The sequence below is a fragment of the Lissotriton helveticus genome, chromosome 5_1 (assembly GCF_964261635.1).
Source record: "Lissotriton helveticus chromosome 5_1, aLisHel1.1, whole genome shotgun sequence".
In the NCBI taxonomy this organism is placed as follows: Eukaryota; Metazoa; Chordata; class Amphibia; order Caudata; family Salamandridae; genus Lissotriton; species Lissotriton helveticus.
In genome coordinates this window covers 1,510,043,610-1,510,058,644 of record NC_136065.1, presented here as the reverse complement: position 1 = coordinate 1,510,058,644, position 15,035 = coordinate 1,510,043,610, and positions in this window count along the sequence as shown.

The window sequence follows — 15,035 nt, the reverse complement described above, 5'->3', positions numbered from 1 at the left end:
GGGATGCACGGATGAAGAAGAGGCGCAAGGAGGAGAGGACTACCTGGAGGAGGTTCTCTATATAGCGGACCAAGTGTTGGACGTAGACTGCAAGGGTTCAAGCAAACCAGTGCTAAAACTAACCATTGGGGGAGTGACAATCGACATAGTGGCAGACTCAGGGTCTCCCATCACGATCGTGCAGCGAAAGGTATGGGAAGAGAAGTTCCAAAAGGCACTTAGAGAAGAGCTACATCCAATGGATTTGAGACCAGTCACCTACACGGGACAAAGAATACCGATGGTGGGGTATTGTCCGTTAACGTTCGAGTTCAAAGAACGCAAGGCAGAATGCAAGTTGTATGTGTCAGAAAAGGGGCCCTCCGTCCTAGGATGGAAAGACCAAGGAGCCCTGGGCATTAAGCTCAATCCGGGAGGAGTGGAAAAAGTCATGCTAACGGATACTGAACAAGGCTGTGAAGGGGAAGCATGGAGGAGAGCATACCCAGAAGTGTTTAGTGGGAAGATAGGTAAACTGACCAAATTCACGCACCTGATACACTTGAAGGAAGGAGCCAAACCCGTGAGCCATAAAGCCAGGAACATTCCGTTCCGATGCCGAGAAGCAGTACAAGAAGAATTGGACAGACTTCAGAAGAGTGGCATCATAAAGGCCATTGAAAGTGCTGAATGGCTATCGCCCTTGGTGGTGGCGCAAAAGCCCAACGGGGAGGTGAGGCTATGCGTGGACCTCAGAGAGTTGAACAAAAACATACTGATTGACAAGTTTCCCCTGCACGCATCAACGAGATGCTCACGAAGACAAAAGGGATAAAGTGGTTTTCCATGGTGGACCTGTCATCGGCTTACCACCAGATAGCATTGCACCCCACCAGTAGCCACCTCACATCCTTCATCACACCGTTTGGGTGTAACAAATTCGTGAGGATGCCGTTTGGGCTGGCATCAGCGGCCGCGGTCTTCCAAAAACTTATGCACAAGATGTTAAAAAAAGTGGAAGGCGTCCAATATTTCCAGGACGACATCCTCATTATGGGAAGATCCATGTCAGACCACAACGACAAGTTACATACAGTGCTGGAAAAACTTAAACATAATGGACTCACCGCAGAGTGGGAGAAGTGCAAGTTCGGCGTGTCGTCAGTGACATACCTTGGACACGAAATCAGTGAGAAAGGTATAGAGCAAAAGAGAGCCAACATGGCAGCGATCAGAGATGCACCAGCCCCGTCCAGGAAAGAAGAAGTCAGGTCATTCTTGCGGATGGCAGAGTTTTATAGCAAGTTAATACCCCACTTTGCAACAAAAACCCACCATTTCCGACAGCTACTTAAGGAACGAAATGGGTTCAAATGGAACAAGGAAGAGCAAGAGGAGTTCGAAACGTTAAAACAGGAGAAGAGTGCAGCTATACCGCTGAAGGGCTTTGACCAAGCTGCTGCATTCATACTAACCACTGACGCCAGTGACAGGGGCCTGGGGCAGTGCTAATGCAGAAGGCTAACAAGGGAGAGGTCTCAACGGTATGCTTCGCATCCAGGTCGCTGGCGCCTAATGAAGAGAAGTTTAGCGTAATCGAAAAAGAGATGCTAGCCGTGGTATGGGCAATGGAACGTTTCAGGCAGTTCCTATGGGGAGCCATATTTCTGGTGCGCACTGATCATAAACCCCTGATAAAAGTACTCACCTCCAGTGGACAGGCCAGCGCGACACCGCGGATAGCAAAGATGACACTAAGACTTTTGGATTATGTGTACAAGGTGGAGTACATCCCCGGTCCCAGGAACCGGGTTGCGGATTTCTTGAGTAGAGCTGCAGCCAAGGAAGGAGTGAACGAACAGGAACCCCCCGGATGGGAATGGTACATGGTAGCGACCATGCAAGACTTAGAACAAGTCATCAGTGAGCAGGAATGGACGGAGGCGTACAGCCAAGATGAGACCATTGAGGCAATCAAGGGGTATGTGAAGCACGGATGGCCGGATAAGAGACACCTGGACAGCCAGATGAGGAAGTATTGGGAAGTGAGAGATGAACTGTCGATTGGAGAGAACCCGTATTCCTGTTGAGAGGGGACAAAGTCATCCCCCCCCAGGGACTGGTGGAACACCTGTTAACAATCCTACATGAGGGGCATCAAGGGATTACAAAGACCAAGGCCTTAGCGAAACAGACATACTGGTGGCCTGCAATTGATGCCCAAGTGGAGAAGTACGTAAGAAATTGTGAATCATTCTCCCGAGCGGACAAATCTCAGACTTTGATAAGGCCCCCGTTGGGGAAGTTTCCTATGCCCAGCAGTCCATGGGAGATGGTATCCATAGACATCATAGGTCCCATTCTCAACATAGAAGGAGTACAGAAATACGCCATTGTGATGGTAGATAGGTACTCCAAATGGCCAGAGGTGGAAGTGAAGGAGACAGTAGACACGGACGCAGTGCTGGCGTTCCTCAATGCCATACTTGTGAAGGAAGGAATCCCCAAGGTGATAACCTGTGACAATGGGCCACAGTTCGTGTCAACCAAGTGGGAGGCATTCATGGCCCGTAATGGGATTGAGGTGAAGCATACTCCCATTTACCACCCAGCCAGCAACGGGTTGGCCGAACGCTTTAACAGAGTGATCATGGGGACCATTCAGGCGGAAATCAGTGTTGGTCTAGATTGGGATAAGGAACTTCCCAAAATGTTATGAGCATATCGCATCACCCCAGGTACCACTGGGTACAGTCCGTTTAAGGTGTTGAAAGGGAGAGAACCGTTTACCAAGGACAATCTAGCATGGAAGCACATGGTAGTTCAAAGTAAATGGTCGCCTGCAGTGGTCAAAGGAAACATTGAGAGAGCACAAGAAGTATACGCAGAGAACTACAACAAAAGACGCAATGTAAAAGGAGTGACCCTAGAAAAAGGAGACTGGGTGAGGGTGAAATTAGCGACACTGAAAAGGAAGGGAGAAAGCAAGTTCACGCCACCCCTCAAAGTCATTGAACCCTACACCCGATCAGCGTTGTTAAGCGATGGCAAGGTATTGTCACAAGACCGCATGGCAAAATGTAACAAGATACTGAACTAGGAAACGACTGAGGAAAGAGGATTGGATCCTGAAGTACATAGGCAAGATGGTGCAGGTGAAAGAAGAGAAGAAGAACAAGGAGAGGAGAGTGAGAATGGCAACATCTGGGAAGGAGAAGACAAAGGGACAGGAGAAGAGATGGCTCAGAAGGAAGGTAGAAAGGAGCTAAACAAGGACAAAGAGGATTCAGAGCAAAGAAGCTATGGCGAGAGAGTTGGGCTGAACAGCAACCAAGGATCAAGTGGAGGAGCGAAGGAAAAGGAAGTAGTGAGAACAAGAGCTGGCAGAGTCGTAAGAGTTCCTAAGAAGTTTGAGGACTGTACAATGCGCATCAAGTAAGACTTTTATGTTGGACATTTTCATGTTTAAAGGGGATATCCGAAGGGGGGAGATATGTGGTGACGGTCTAGTGTTACGAGCGAGGGCAAGATCGGAACCGGAAGGGCGGCCATTTTAGATAGCGGCCGAGCCCGATGTAGAAAGTGCGCTTTTCCCCGGCGCTCCGATAATTAAAGCAGCTTACTCAACACCTGGCCTCCGTGTCCTTATTTCATAAGCTAAGGGGCAACTTCCACACTTTTCTCTCTAAAGATAGTTTTTAGTGCAGATTTGAGATCAACTAATTTTAACCCCAGTTCTACCGAGTTGGGGGAGCCTAGAAAAAGAGCGTCAGACAGCAATTTTTCTGGCACTATGATGTTAGAAGTCAGTGTTTTATTTGTTTTACGCCGCTCTGAATTCTGTCTAAGAACAAATTGCTGTGTGAAGCCTCTTATACTGGCCTTGCAAGCATCCCAAACTACAGTGCATGAAGTGGAATTAAGATTTATGTTGATAAATTCTATGAGATGCAGCTTAAGTATATGGGAAAGAAGAACTGCCTTGGACCCTGATGGATTAGTGGGATGTTGAACATGAGCAAAATAGGATTGTGATCAGATGTGACCCGGGGGCATATCTCGATAGAGCAAGTATTAACTATCCTGTCTGAGGCCTAAGCCATATCTATGCGTGAGCAAATTTTATGAGGCGCGGAATAATAAGTATACCCAGGAGCGTTAGGGAAGATGCTTCAACATATATCCCTGATGTTGTGGATGCGAGCTATTTCGAGAATGGCAGCGTGTGATTTGCGCATACGATGAAAAGCGCCAGGCCGGGTAGTGTCTTGGCTGTAATCCATAATACAATTAAAATCTCCCATTATGACTAGCTCCCCTTCCCAATCCAGCAATTCCATGTTTAATCGGTCAAAAACTATAGATTCGTCCAAATTCGGTCCGTAAATCACACAAAATACATATTTGCATTTTTCAATAAACAATTGAGTAATGGCCCATCTTCCATCTTTATCTATAGCAGTTCTAAGAATTTCGACTCTAAATCTTCTATCTTTAAGAATAGCAACCCCTCTTATTGAGGCATTTAATGTAGAACAAATTATTAAATCGTAACCAAGTTGCCCCAATAACTTTTTATCTTTGTAAGCAATATGAGTCTCTGATAAAAAAACTAAATGAGGATCATACATTTTTAATTCTTCCTGAACGAGTCACCTTTTATTTTTACTGTTAAGACCCGCAACGTTCCATGCTAAACATCTTAGCCAAAACATAGAAAAAAATAATATACATTTTCTTTGTCATTCTGCAAGAAGCAACAGATAGTAGTGTCCCTCCTATCGTTTTCAACATATTTCCTTCCCGTGTTGTTTTTTTAATCAATTTTACACCCCATACAAGCCCCCCCCAAAAACCCAGCAACCTCCCACCCCCACTCCCCGCCCGGGGAGCACCCCACTGTCTTCTGCTGCCGCTGAATGCAGCCTAACAGAGGAGCAGCCGAGGCTCAACCAACTACACAAAAAAAAAAAAAAATGAGGAAAAGAAGAAAATAGAGAAAGAAAAATACAGAGAACAAAGAGAGAAATATCTGAAGAAGTGTTTCTGAAGGAACATTTATAGTAAAAGAAGAGAATAGATCAATGAGGCCAGGATATAGAAAGTGGAACAAACACTCAGGGCAGAAAGGTAGGAAAGAAATGCAGTAGCGAATCTAACCACGTATAAAAACGGAGTTAATTATCTGGTTAATTATCTAAACCTCTCTGCCCTCTCTGTTCTTTACAGCTAAGCAAACTTAGAGAGCGCGATCTCAGCTTTCTTCTCATCGGTAAACAAATAAGTTTGACCACCCTTAATAACTTTAAGGCGAGCAGGCTCTTGTAAAAATACTTGCCCTCCAAGGGATTTAAATGGATCGATAAGTTTGCGCAGCTTTCACCGTCTATCCATCGTAGCCTTGCTGAGGTCAGAGCGCACAAAAAGGAGACATTCTCAGTTTTAATTGGGGAGTTAGGCCGTGCTTTAAATGAGACTGCTTGCCTTAATAGGTAGTTACCAAAATTGATAAGAAGAGGATGAGGGAATTTACTTTCCTTAGTCCTCTGAATTAGAGGCAGTCTATGGGCTCTTTGGATTTTGGAGTCCCAATCCAAATCAGATAGATCTGGGAATGCTCTTTGGAACAATTTGACGACATAGGCCCTTAGATCAGACCCCTCTACCCCATCGGGGATACCAAAGAGTCTCAAGTTTGATCGTCTTTGACGATTTTCCAAATCTTCGACTTTCAGCTGAAGGATCGAAATCTGTGTCTCATGTTGGTTCACGATGGATTCCGTACGGACTGACCCCTCTTCGATACCGACTAGCCGGTGTTGCAGGTCCTCTATCTCCTGTGTGATCCCGCCTAATGTGAGAGTCATCTCTTGCATAGAATTTTGCAGCTTACTATTGTCTTCCCGCAGCTGCAGAAAATGTCCTTGTGCCTCCTGGCGGTGATTTGTCAGAGTCTGTAAAATTATATCAAAAGGAGAAATATTGATCTCTGACTCTCCCGTGATGGTTGGAGTTGGGAGAGACCCAGACGAATCGACTACTAAAGATGTAGGAGAGGCAGAGGGAGTAGAGGGAGTAGGACTGGAAGCAATATTTAAGCTATTGGATTTGACTTGCTCGTAATTGGTGTTTCATTAGAAATAGTCAAGGCCGAGCCAGGAAGTACTGGGAGTACTGGGATCAGCTCGGATGATAACATTGGAGAAATAGCTTTAACAGGAGAAGTTGAGGATAGATTGTTAGTGGGAGAGGGGGAACCTCCAGAAGGGGGACAGCCCTTAGAGGAGTGCGGGTCCGTTGGACTAGCACCTGAGAGTCGCATAGTCATATTTTTCACTAATCCCTTTGCTTGTACCCTTTTCCTAAGAGGGCATTTATCAAGAAGAGGGTTCTTTCTCAAAACAGCAATAGTTATTGGAGGTGACACCTTAACTGAGCTGGATTTTTTCCCTCTCTTACTTTTGTTCTTGTTCTTAATTTTGTCTTTCTCCCTTCTACCAGCCAGAAATTTAACTATATCCGCTGAGTTAGAGAGCTCTTCATCAATAAGTTCCTCGCAATCCTCGCTAGGATCATCGCCTTCAGCCTCCTCAATTCGTATGACCAATGAGGGATCAGTGGATATAATCGAAAGATCGGCTCCTACCTCTGTGGAAGATTTACTTATATTCGTTAGCCCGGTTGGCCAGGTTGAGGTCGAGTTGCATCCCTCTGAGCCGTTGATAATATGAATGAAGGCAGAGCTGATCTCAGAATTTAAAGGCTCAGAAAAGTTTGTATCAGGAGCAAGTCCAGCTTTTGTTTCCCCCTTAGGTAATATAATATCATGTTTATCTGCAGCCCCCTCATGAGACTCTGAGACATCCACCTCTTTAACAGATAGACATAGCGTTTTTAAATTGCTATCTGGCCCCGAAACTAAATCTGCCAAGGCAACTGTGTCAGCCCGTAAGGTCTCCGCCAGCACAGGAGGCGAGGATTTATTTATTTATACTATTTATAATGCGCTCTGCAACCCTACGGGCATCCTGGCGCTGTGAAAGTGTAACTGAAAAAAGAGCATCATGGGCAGAATGGGGGGTGATCAGTTTACTTCTGGGCCGTTAAACTTTGGGGAAGAGCCATGTCTTTACCTTTTTTCGAAAAGGCATCAGTTCGCTTGTTTTCCTAATTGCAATAGGGAGGCTATTCCAGAGATGGGCTGCCGCTATACTAAAGGCTCTGCCACCATGAGTGGCTTTCCTGATCCTAGGTATACTGATGAGGTTAGTGGAAGAGGAGCGGAGGGTCCGTGTGGGCTCATACCATTTGAATTTGTTTTGTAATGGTTTAGGACCCAGCACGTGCACTGCCTTGAAGACAGTGCATAGAGATTTGAAGAGGATCCTCTGATGCACGGGCAGCCAGTGTAGCTCAGCCAATGCAAGTGTGGTGGAGGATCTTCGTCCTCGGGAAAGTGCCATTTTCGCTGCCGCCACCTGGATGCTCTGGAGTCTGGAAATCAAGTAAGCAGGAGATTCCTGTAGCAGAGTGTTACAGTAATCCAGGCGGCTGAGAATAGTGCTCCTGACTACGGTGGCTCTAGTCTGTGCTGGGAGGAGAGGCAGCAGCTTTCGAAGGCCTCGCATTAAGGCGAAGCAGCTGCTCACCTGCTTGTTAACGTTGGTCTCTAGACTCAGGCTGTCATTAAAGCTGACCCCTAGGTTCATCTCTGTTTTTACTGGAGTCAGTAACTCACCTGACTCCAGAGGCCAAAAGTCAACAGGCAGGCTTCTGGCGATTCTTCCTACTTTGCAGTGCATTATCTCAGTTTTACCACTGTTGAATTGTAGTGAATTACTTTTTAGCCAAGTTGCCATTTCCAGCATGCAGGTGTGGACGGTCTCGAGTGATTCTGCATGAGCACCATCAAGAGAGATCATCAGCTGCGTGTCATCCACATAGTTGATCACGCTAATGCCGTGAGCCTTGATGATGCCCATCAGGGGTTGCATGTAAACATTAAAAAGGATCGGACTGATTGCAGACCCCTGTGGAACCCCATGTGGAACTATAGCAAACTCAGACTGGTATGGAGGGAGTGCCACTGCCTGCCATCTATCCGTCAGGTAAGAGCGGAACCAGTCGAGCGCTACTCCCTCAACTCCAAAGCTTTTCAGCCTTGTCAGCAGGATGTCGGGACTCACCGTATCGAATGCGGCGGACAGGTCCAGCAAAATTAAGATTGCTGATTCTCCCCTGTCCGCCCTCATTCGCAGGTTGTCCAGGACCATCAGCAGAGCTGACTCGGTCCCATGGGCTGGTCTGAAACCAAATTGCTCCTCTTCGAGGATGTTGTTGGTTTCCAGGAAGAGGGACAACGATCTGCTGACCAGCTGTTCCATGATCTTAATTGGATACGGCAGGAGCGATATAGGTCGGTAGTTGTTATGGCAACTGGGGTCCAAATTTGATTTTTTCAGCAGGGGAGTGACAACTGCCTGTTTCCATTCTTTTGGTACAATACCTGTGTCGAAGGATTGATTGCATAGCTGACGAAGTACTGGAAAGAATTCAGCCCCAAACTCGTTTACTATTTTGTGAGGTAGAGGGTCCAGTGGGGATCCCGATGTTATGTTGAGGGCTGTTTGCACAAACTCTTGTTCTGCCGGAGTCTCGAATTTATCCAAAATAGCCTTTGGCATGAGGTGTCCCTCCATTCCTTCGCTCTTCTTCTCGTTCTCCATGCTGCTTTTGTGCTGCACTAGGGAAGTGGGGGCATCCTTCATACTCTCTATTATCTTGGTAATTTTTTCCTGGAAGAAGGAGGCCAAACCGTCACATAATTCCTGTGAGGGTTTGATATTGCTATTAGCGCACTCAGGATGGGACAGATCTTTTACTATCCTAAAGATGTCGCGTGACTTGTTGGAACTTTTTAGGATAATATCTGCAAAATAGTTTGCTTTGGCTGTGGCAATCTCTTTCTTATACTTAGTTATTGTCTGCCTCCAGAGTAGTCTATCCTGCTCTATATAGTTTTTCCTCCAATGCCTTTCCGCCTTTTTGCAGACGTTTTTCAGATCTTTCAGTGTTTCCGTGTACCAGGGCGCGGAAGGGTTGCCTCTTTTTCTGATTACTTTCAGAGGTGCAATATGATCGAGTTTTCTGGTTACATCATCACATAGTAAGCGATAGTTCGTGGTAATATCGTTCTCTGGATTAAACAAGGTCCCCAATTGAAAGAGGTCAGTCTTCTCTTCCTCTTTTCTTTTTAATAGTCCCTTCCAGTCACGACTAATGAAGGTCCTGATCTGAGTGTTTGCCAGTCCTATATTAACCAAAGTGTGGATATTAAATGTTAAGAGATAGTGATCTGACCATCCTACTGGTTGTATTATTCCCATGGTTATAAGATCTTCTGCAGCGAATATTAGATCCAGAATGTTTCCTTCCCTATGTGTGGGGGTTGTTATCCATTGTTTTAGCCCTAAATTGGCACAGGATTGTATGATGTTGTAGAAGGCTGTGTCTAGTTTGCCGTTGGTCCACAGGTTAAAATCTCCCAATACTAGTAGTCTGCTATGGGTGATTGTCAGGTTGTTAATGACAGCGATCAGTTCCTGCTGTTGCATAGCATTGATATACCCTGGTGGCCTGTAGCAGATTAGGCCAGTGAGGCAATGACCTGAGTCATGCTTGATCGATATCCCAAGAACTTCAACACATGAGACCGTATCAATGTCCAACGTCGCAATGTTCAATTCTTCCCTGAAGATAATTCCCGTTCCTCCCCCTCGTCCCTTAGGCCTAGGGTTGTGAACAATCTTATACCCTACTGGGCATGCCGGCCCTAGCTCTGACTCTAGTCCGGCCACCGTCCATGTTTCGGTTAGAAACAGAATATCCAGGTTACTGGATTCGATCAGTAGCTGTATCTCGGTGGCATGTTTTGGGAGGGATCTAACATTTAGTAACCCACTTTTTAACTCTCCCTTAGGTCTATGTCCTTGTTCTGTATATGATGTCTTGTCTAGCAAGATGTGGCTTTTACCTGAGGCCTGATCAGATTTAGATAATAGTTCGAGTGGGAGTGGGAGGGGGTTAATATGTGGCAGGCAAGTTAAACAGTTTGGGCAGGGATTCTTATCCTTGGATGTTATATTAGGGGCTAGTCGTGGGCAGATTGCTTTACCGGCCAATGGATCAAGCATTATCAATGTTTCCCTACTATATCTGTGAGTCTCACTATCCAGAATAAAGCGGGCAGGGGGGGGTGGCCCTGGGCCCGGTCTCGGCGCAGACGAGCTTGCCTTAAGCGCGCCTTTGGCGCGCAAACGTCGCGCCCGCTGCGCTCGTCCGCTGCGCTTCCGGTAGGTGCACATACTTTATGGAAGTGGGGAGAGTGTTGGAAGGGGGCGTGGCCAGCACAAGTGGGCGTGTCTTGTGGCTCTATCACTACTCCCGGCTGCGCCTCAGGAGGTTCCAGTTACAGTGCGGCGCTTGTGCTCAGCGCGCGTTATGTACCTGGTGAAGGGGGCGTGGCCAGCACAAGTGGGCGTGTCTTGTGGCTCCAGGAAATGGCGGCAGGAATGACAAAAACGCTCGCCTGCGGCAGCGATAAATCCGCTGTGCGGGGATGTCTGTGCCTGAAGGGATTAGGTGGCCAGGGGATCGGTAAGTTTTGTTTTAAAAACACAGTATAACACAGTAAAAATCACAAGCTATCACTACTCCCGGCTGCGCCTCAGGAGGTTCCAGTTACAGTGCGGCGCTTGTGCTCAGCGCGCGTTATGTACCTGGTGAAGGGGGCGTGGCCAGCACAAGTGGGCGTGTCTTGTGGCTCCAGGAAATGGCGGCAGGAATGACAAAAACACTCGCCTGCGGCAGCGATAAATCCGCTGTGCGGGGATGTCTGTGCCTGAAGGGATTAGGTGCCCAGGGGATCGGTAAGTTTTGCTTTAAAAACACAGTATAACACAGTAAAAATCACAAGCTATCACTACTCCCGGCTGCGCCTCAGGAGGTTCCAGTTACAGTGCGGCGCTTGTGCTCAGCGCGCGTTATGTACCTGGTGAAGGGGGCGTGGCCAGCACAAGTGGGCGTGTCTTGTGGCTCCAGGAAATGGCGGCAGGAATGACAAAAACACTCGCCCGCGGCAGCGATAAATCCGCTGTGCGGGGATGTCTGTGCCTGAAGGGATTAGGTGCCCAGGGGATCGGTAAGTTTTGTTTTAAAAACACAGTATAACACAGTAAAAATCACAAGCTATCACTACTCCCGGCTGCGCCTCAGGAGGTTCCAGATACAATGTTGCTGCTATCAGTGCTGCCTTCGAGTTCTGCAGTCGCGAAACCTCCCTTGCTTGATCCCTCAAGTCCACACTTAGTAATACACTTAGTAACAGAGGAGTCTGTAATCAAAAGCTGCGGTGGTCGGAGCACTTGTTTACCTGGGAGCGGGCGTTCAGTTTTCCCAGAGGATGTTGCCGGCAAAGCCAGTGGTGTCGGTATTGCAGAACAGATGATAGAATCAGCAGGGGACCTGGACGTTAAAGTTGTAACTGCGACCCCCTCCGAGGACGTATTCTTGCCGGCGCGACCAGCTCTGGGCGCGTTTTTCGGAGCCATTACAGCTCGTAAACGATATCCTGCACTGCCTCCTGAAGACGCTGGCCCCGCTGCCTCCACTGAATCCCCGTGCAGCCGCAGACCTGACCAGCTGAGCACAGACCCGCTGACCAGCCGCGAGAACGAGAGCCGGGCATACAGCAGGGATCCTTGAAGCAGTCGTAACATTCGAGGAAAAAAAGTTCAGATAGCTGAGACTAGTGGCAGAGTCCGAGCCAAACCAAGGTGACCCGGAGTAAACTGGTAAACTGATTATTTCTTCCTCTCCGCAGGCGATTTTACAAAAGCTCACTCGTTTTCTCCCCCAGCTCTTTTTAAGAAAACACGCATCTTCAGTACTTCATCTGTGCCCTTTTAACATCTTTCCTCCTCGCAGATCGAAGTATAGGGTAAATTGGGAGCCTCCGAGTTAGCTGCTACTCCTCGGCGTCTTCAATCCGCCATCTTGCCAGCCATTGCTTCACAAATTCCTTAGCAGTGCTTGTAATTTCATTTGTATGTTTTTCCGTGCTTATGACCCACTATAGTCTCTTGATCCAATGGAGTTCAGCTGGAGTTACTGGCTGACCCAGAGGGACAGGACAGATTGCTTGGCTGCAAGAAACAGATGGGAGATTAAATGCCTCTTCTGTCCCCATAGGGGATGCATCTTGTCATCTAGCCAACCCAAAAGAATAACCTCTGGGCATCTAGTGATGTCCGCCCCTGAGATCTGCTTTCTGGTGGCAAGGACTGAATCCCAAAATGGGGACAATGGATCGGCAGGACCATAACAGGTGCAGCTATGTTTCATCTTCCCTGCAACCTCGCCAACAGCATGGGTCCCTTTCTGTCTACATTTTGTCTAGGGGTATAGTGCCACTGGTAGAGAATCTTAGCCAATGTTTCCCTTCATGTGTTGTGTGTGTGTGTGTGTGTGTGTGTGTGTGTGTATGCAGATGAGTATTTCGTCCCATTGGGCCTCTTACAAAGTTATGCTTATAGCCTCTTCCCAGGCACGTTGAGAGGGAAATTCATGGGTGCGACTCTTGATGTTTTGCATAGCATAGATCTTAGATGTGATGTGGGTGTCATCTGAAGAATGGAGTAGGTATGTCTTGAAGGGTATGAGTGCTTGGGTAATACCATCCTGGATCTCTGGGGAGAGGGCCCAGTGCTGCAGCTGGAGGTAATGAAATGTCTCTGCCGCGGATATGCCTTATTTGAGCTTAAGCTGGTTGAATGGCTTAATGGAGCCCCGTTTAGGATATTTCGCAGCGTTTTGCTACCCCCCCCCCCCCAGAGGTAAGCCCTATAGGGTCCTCGTTCCTGGCCTGGAGAAAGCTTGTTGTTCCCCCCAGGGGTGTTAAGGGCGAGGGAAAAGAGGAAAGATTTTTTTGGTCACCACTTTGTCCCATATCTCCAGAGTAGCCGTAATGATAAGGGATCTATAGAGAGTGCCCGTTCATTATAGCCCGGTGGAGAACATGCAAAGTGCGCATGACTGGCCGGCCTAAGACAGTCGGCCAAACCGCCATGGGCACTTAAGGTGCAGCAACCACTCCCCCTCCCTCAACGTCAAAGGAGCCCAGCCCTGACCAGCCCTATCCTGGCTGCAAGATACTACAAATAAAATGATAATAACTTCTGTTACTTTTACAATGCTCCGAGAGCAGTGGGGCACCACAACTCCGACTTAGCAGAGGAGCCGTCACAGATATTAAGGATCACCAATGTTGTTAGTTTGGTCTTGTACCCAGTGACTTTCTGGTAGGATTCTAGCTCTGTCATTAGATGGAGTAGAGATGAGCCGGGGTCAGTTAGTGAGACCAATATGTACTCAGCAAACATAGTGATCTTCCTGTCTTACATGCCAAACCGAATGCCCCAATGAGGGGATTCGCTCTAATATGTTGGACTAGGGGCTCCAGGTCGATGACAAATAGGCAAGGTTAAAGGGGTCATCCCTGCCAGGTTTCGCTGGAAATAGAAATCCAGATAGATGATACACCATTTAACCAGATGCGAGCTCTCAGGAAATGATAGCCTGATCGAAGCCAATCCACAAAGCAGTCCCCAAACCTCAGGTGCTGCAGAATATCCAACATAAACTCCCACTCTACCCTGTTGAATGCTTTTTCTGCATCCAAGGAGACTTGGAGGGAATGAGCACATCTCATTTTGGTGTTGTCAGCTGCCTGACACCAAGGTGTAAAGCCTTATTGGTTCAGGTGAATGAGATCTCCCATCAAGTTTGGCTATCTCAGTGAAGATTTTGGCATCAATATTTAGCAAAGATATTGGGCGATATGAGCCACACTCCTTGGGATCTTTTCCAGGCTTAAGAATCAGAGAAACGGTATATTCAGACATGAAAGGTGTCACCCGTCCCTCTTGGACAATTGCTTGATAGACATAGGGAAGGAGAGAGGAAGCTAAGCATTTATAAAAAGCGACTGCAAAGCTTTCAGGCCTTGACACTCTGGAGGGGGACAGTTTCACAACAGCAAGCAGTATTTATTCTTTTTCTATAGTTTGCTTGAGCCGCTATCAATCTGGAGCGCTAATCTTGGCGAGGTCTGGTGCCGCTAAATAAGAAACCCGTAATTGAAGGTCAGTGGCCTCCTTTGAATAGAGGGTTGAGTAGAAGGCACCAAAAGCATTCGTCCTTATCAGGGTCTGATGTGAAGACCTGTCCATCATGATCTTGGACTTCTTAAATGTTAGTGTGGGCTTGTTTAGCTCTGAGCAGAGTGGCTAATAGTGTCCCCGACTTGTTCCCTAGGGTATAGCACTTATTGTCAAGTTTGACAATGGAATAGGTAGCTGTATCTAATTCTTAGAGTTTGAGTTGGCCTCGGGTCTTGAGGATTTTCCTCCATGTCTTCTGGGAGTGGGTGCATTTGTGCTCTTGTTCCAAAGCAATCAGACCATCCCTCAGCTCCTGGAAGAGGGCACTTTGCAAGGGCTTCAGGCGAGCGGCCTATGCTATAATGTTCCCCCCAAGAATGGCCTTTACTGCATTCTATCAGAGTAGTGGCTGATGTGTTGCCCGTGTCATTGTCTGTAGGTCTTTGAGAAGATAGTCCTGGAGCCGCCAGAGGCAGGTACTACGGGCCTGGGTGTTGAATATTTTGGAAAGTGTGCAAGTTACCGAGCCATGGTCTGATAGGGTTCACTGATTTTTGTGTGGCCTCGAGGATGTCTGAAAGGAGGCGTTAATCGAGTAAGATGTAATTCAGGCAGCATACGTTTTGTGTGCACCAGAATAATATGAGAAGTCGTTACTTAATTGGTGGCGATGTCTCCATGCATCCAATAGACCCACTTCTTCCAGAAACACCTTCTCAGCCGGTGAGAGCTTCAACATGTGGCCATGACTAGGTTTGTAGAGCTCTGTTTCTTTATTGAGGGCTAGGTTGAGATCCCCCGGGATGCGTTGGGCCATGGACCATTAAGTCAGGGTGC